A 5,966-nucleotide genomic window follows, 5' to 3' on the forward strand; every position below is an offset into this window, starting at 1 on the left:
GAAGGCCAACATACCATTTGCGTTCTCACTACCTGCTGCACCTGCATGCTTAGTTTCAGTGGCTGGTATGCAAAGACATCCAAGTCTTGTTGCACTTCGTTCTTTCCCAATCTATTGCTATTAAGATAATAATACCTTTCTGTTTTTGCAACCAAAATGGATAACTTCACATTTATCCACGTATTACTTTATCTGCGATGCATTTCCATCATTAAAAGGAAAGATGTGGAAGCGTTGGAAAAGCTGCAGCGGAGATTTACCAGGATGTTGCCTGGAATGGAGGGACGGTCTTACAAGGAAAGGTTGAGAGAGCTAGGGGCTTTTCTGTTTAGAACGACGAAGGATAAGAGGTGATTGATAGAGGTGTACAAAATGTTTGGAGGTATAGATAGAGTGGAAAGCCATGGACTTTTTTCCTCAGGTGGAGGTAGCTATTATGATGGGGCATAGTTTTAAAGTGAGTGGAGGTAGATATAGGGGAGACATCAGAGGTAGGTTCTTTACTCAGAGAGTGCTCGGGGCGTGGAATGAATTGCCAGAGAGGGTAGCGGAGTTGGCCTCATTAGGGGCATGTAAGCGGCTATTAGATAGACATATGGATGATAGTATAAGGTAGGGGTGGAGGTTAGATAGACCTTAGGATTAGGGTAAAAGTTCGGCACAACATCGTGGGTGGAAGGGCCTGTACTGTGCTGTACTGTTCTATGTTCTAAATATTAAAAGAAGTGGCAACAGAGATAGTAGATTCACTGGTAGTTATCTTCAAGAATCTTTAAATTCTGGAGAAGTCCCAAAGAATTGGAAAACTGCCAGCGGAATACTTTTATTTAAAAAGGGAATAAGACGATAAAACAAGTAACTATAGACCAGTTAGTCAATAACGTCTAATACTTGTTATTAGGGAAATGTTAGTGTATAATATAGGATATAATATCAGAGCATTTAGAAATATATAATGTGACTAAGCAGTGTCAACATGGCTTCATGAAGTGGAAATTCATGCCTGACAAGTTTATCGTATTCTTTGAGAAGGTAACAAGCAGGATAAATAAAGGGGAAGCGAAGGGTGTAATATATTTGGATTTTCAGAAGAGTTTGAAAAGGTACACACATTAGGTTACTTAATAAGATAGATGCACTTGGCGTTGAAGACAACATGTTAGCATGAGTAGAGAATTGGCTAGCTAATAGATGACACATATTTGGGATAAGGTGGATGTTTTCAGCATGATAGCCTGTAACTAATGGAGTGGTACAGGGAACAGTGCTGGGGCCACAATTAAGTAAAATATATAGTTATGGCTTGAATGAGGAAAATGATTGTGCTATAGCCAAGTTTGCAGATAAAATGAAAACAGGATGGCAAATGGTGAGGATGAGACAGAATCTGCAGATCCCCTCATCATCTGACACAAGAATTAATCTGGCTGGAAAGTGCAATAGCTTGAGATGTTAGCCGATGGATTACAATTATATAAATATCACAGAGTCAAACTGCTGTTTAACTAACGTGGAACAGCTCACCAATTTGAGCTGAGATTAACAAAGTTTTACTGTAATACAATGCCTAGATTTCTGAGGGTCAAGGCCCGTCTAATTTTCTTACTAAAATTTGCAATGATTGTTTTAAGAGTTGTGAGAAAGTTGAGAAAATTCCACTGGTACAGCCACGTTCAGCAGGAATAGCCTAGCATGTACTGTGAAAATTATTGAGACAAGTGTGGTTGTTTTAGTCAGTTTGTGAAATATAAAAGCAATGTCATCTTTGTCAAATGCCAGGAAGACAATTTGGATTTTGTACTTTTTTTATTCCTGTGACAAAAAGACAATCCAGTAGATGGCAGTTGCAGTTCAGAGCTGCAATGTTAGTTTCAAAGATTGCAGGCGTGCTGACGGTAACATCAGAACACGCTGATCCTTCTTCAGGCCGGTGGGTAGCAGTTTACACTGGCAAGTATCCATGCAACCTGCCTGTTTGACCAACAGTTCTGTTACATCAATCACCAAGGAGGTTTGAGTTTCTTTCTCATCATTAACCATCTTACTTTCAATGAAGACAACTTTCCAAGATGTGCTGAATATTCTACAGGGAAGAGAATGAGCCAGAAGTTGTAGTACACATTTGGACCACACTAACCCCTAATATCTTCCTTACCATTACTACTACCACTCCAGGGAAGTACTGGATGATGAAGGGAACTCTATCAGTTATATCCTGTATCTGTCTCCTGAGGAGGTCGTTATGGTTTTTTACCATGGCACGTCAGAACTGTCAGTCAATGAGTTGAGCTAGCAGGCAGTTTTGTCCCAGCAATTGGCTGATTGAATCATACAACATGTTCCTTTTGTTGTTTGTAATTGGCAAGAGTACATACTGCACCCAACCAGCCCTTATTTGCATAAACGCAAAACAAAACACTGACATAATGTGTATTTTTGGGCCCAGTTCTGAGAAAAGGTCACTGGACCTGAAATGTTAACTCTGATTTCACTCCACAGAAGCTACCAGACCTTACGAGATTTTCTACCAAGGATAACATTTAATTAGCTTTCCTAATTGTACTGCCTCCCCACTTCATCTGGCAGCTCATTCCATACATGAACCACCCTCTGTGTTAAAAAGTCTTCTGAACAATGAAGGCAAACATGCTAAATGTCTTCTTCACCATCCTATCTACCCGCAACTCTAATTTTAAGGAACTGCACCCCTAGGTCTTTGCTCAGCAACGCTCTGCAGGCCTTACCATTGATTATATAAGTCCTGCCCTGGTGTGCCTCACTAAAATGCTACGCCTCACATTTATCTAAATCAAACTCCACCTGCTGTTCCACGGCCCAAATGGTCAAGGTCCCATTGTACTTTCAGATAAACTTCTTCACAGTCCATTACACTACCCATTTTGGTGTCATCTGCAAACTAACTAGCCATGCCTCCTATATTCACATCCAAATCATTTATATAAATGACAAAAAGCAGTGGACCAAGCATCGATCCATGGGGCACACCACTTATCACAAGCCTCCAGTCTGAACAATTACTCTGTACTGACACCCTCTGTCTCCGACATTGAGCCAATTTTGTATCCAATTGGCTAGCTCCCCCAGATCCCATGTGACTTAGTCTTACTGACCAGTCTCTCATGCAGAACCGTGTTGAACATTTTGCTGAAATCCAAATAGACAACATCTACCTGTCTGCCTTCATCAATCTTCTGTACTGTGCTGTACTGTTCTATGTTCTTTGTTACCTCTTCAAAAAGACTCAACTAAGTTAGTGAGACATGATTTCCCACACAAAGCCTAATCAGTCCTTGCCTTTCCAAATACATTTGATCGATTGATAGTATTGTCATATGTACCGAAATATAGTGAAAAGCTTTGTTTATGAGTTTAATAGGAAGATCACAGCAAGCAAAGGTTGTATAGATCAAAAAGACTTAGAGGCACACGGGGTACATTGCAGGTTACATTATTTGAGGCGAGAGTCAATTCCACAGTCTGATAATGACCAGAAAGAAGCTGTTCCTGAACCTGCTTGTACATGTGTTCAAACTTCTGTATTTTCTGCCTGACGGAAGAGAATGTAGGAGGTCATTACCCGGGTGCAATGGGTTATTGATGATTTTAACTGCCTTTCCACGGCATTGAGCCATGTAGATAGAGTCTATGGGTGGAAGGTTGGCTTCTGTGATCATCTGGGCTGTTCTAATCACCTTCTGTAGTTTCTTACGGTCCTGGGCAGAGCAGTTGCCATACTAGGCTGTCATGCACCTGGACAGTATGCTTTCAATGGTGCATCTGGAAAAGTTGATGAGGGACCTTATGGACATGCCAAATTTCCTGAGCCATCGTGGAAGAAGAGGTGGTGTTGTGCATTCTTGACTGTGGCATTTACATGGGAAGCCCAGGACAGGTCGGCAGTTATCGTCACTCCGAGGAACTTGATGCTCTTCACTCTCTCAACCTCAGTTCCATTGACGTAGATGGGGGGGTGTTCTCCTCCTTTCTTTCTGAAGTCGATGATCAGTTTTTTAGTTTTGCTGATGTTGACAGACAGATTGTTTTCATTGTACCACGTCACCAAGCCCTCTATCTCCCTTCTGCATTTTGACTCATCATTGTTAGATATCTGTACCACTACGGTGATGTTATCAGCAAACTTGTAGATGCCGTTTGTTCAGAATTTGGCAACACACTCATAGGTGTACAGGGAGTATAGTAAGGGGCTGAAGACGCATCCTTGGAGGGGCTCAGTGTTGTGTTATTGTGGAGGAGGTGCAGTTACCTATCCTCTCAGATTGTAGCCTATGAGTCAGAAAGCTAAGGATCGAGTTGCAGAGGGCGGAGCCAAGACCAAAGTCATGCAGTTTTGAGGTCAGTCTGGAGGGGATAATGGTGTTGAAGGTGGAGCTGTAGTCAACAAGCAGGAGTCTGTTGTCCAGATGTTCCAGGGATGAATGCAGGGCTAGGGATATGGCATCCTCTGTGGACCTGTTATGTTGGTAGGCAAACAGTAAGGGATTGATGCAGTTTGGGAGACTGGAGTTGATGTAGGCCATGACCAGACTCTCGAAGCACTTCATGATTTCAAAGCTGTTGTACCGTAGTCATTAAAGCACACTGCATGTGTTTCCTTGCGTATGGGGTTGATGGTGGTCTTCTTGAAGCAGGTGGAGACATCGGCTTATAGGAGGGAGAGGTTGAAGATGTTGGTTAATACCTCCCTTGTGAATAAAGAAAATACATTCATTAACTTCCCATCTGATGGAATCTAAGGAAGATTTAAAAGTTAATATCAACACTTCAACTATTGGATTAGCCACTTTTTTTAAGATCCAGTGGGAGTTAGGGATTTGTCAACCCACACCTCCAACAATTTATTCAATCCCACTTCCCTGGTGATTGAAATTATCTTGAGCTCTTCCCTACTTTCCATTTCGTGTTCTACAGATATTTCTGACTGATACTTGTAATTTTTATAGGGAAGATTGATGAAAAATACCTGCTCAATTCACCTGAGACAACAAGGTGCAGGGCTGGATGAACACAGCAGGCCAATCAGCATCATAGGAGCAGAGGCTGACGTTTCGGACCTAGACCCTTCATCAGAAAAGGGGGAGGGGAAGGGGGTTCTGAAATAAATAGGGAGAGAGTGGGAGGCAGATAGAAGATGGATAGAGGAGAGGATAGGTGGAGAGGAAACAAACAGGTCGAAGAGGCGGGGATGGGGCCGGTAAAAGTGAGTGTAGGTGGGGAGTTAGGGAGGGGATAGGTCAGTCCAGCCCAGCTCGTCCCCGCCTCTCTAACCTGTTCTTCCTCCCACCTATCCCCTCCTCCCACCTCAAGCCCCCCCCCCATCCCCTACCTCCTAACCTCGTCCCCCCCCCCCCCACCCCTCTTGCCCCCCCTGGACTGACCTATCTCCTCCCTACCTACACTCACCTTTACGGGCTCCATCCCCGCCTCTTCGACCTGTTTGTTTCCTCTCCACCTATCCTCTCCTCTATCCATCTTCCATCCACCTCCCACTCTCTCCCTATTTATTTCAGAACCCCCTTCCCCTCCCCTCCCCCTTTTCTGATGAAGGGTCTGGGCCCGAAACGTCAGCCTCTCTGCTCCTATGATGCTGCTTGGCTTGCTGTGTTCATCCAGCCCTGCACCTTGTTGTCTCGGATTCTCCAGCATCTGCAGTTCCTACTATCTCTGACTCAATTTTAACCCCACTGCGAAGCCTCTTCTAAGGATTCCTAGCCTGAAGAAGTTACCCTCCTCCCTCCGGACAAACCTCAGGGGATCTCTCTCCCACTGCAACTCTCTCGTAATCTCTTCGGCCCTGAAACTGCTCGACCATGTCCTGAAGCAAACCAGGTACTACAGCCACATCACCTTCCTTAGCACCTGTCTACGGAACCAGATCATCCCCAGTGGACTACAATCCACATTCAAGCCTTCCCAATTTGGCCCCA

The sequence above is a fragment of the Rhincodon typus genome, unplaced genomic scaffold (assembly GCF_021869965.1).
Source record: "Rhincodon typus isolate 14 unplaced genomic scaffold, sRhiTyp1.1 hic_rhity00000058, whole genome shotgun sequence".
NCBI classification, from domain to species: domain Eukaryota; kingdom Metazoa; phylum Chordata; class Chondrichthyes; order Orectolobiformes; family Rhincodontidae; genus Rhincodon; species Rhincodon typus.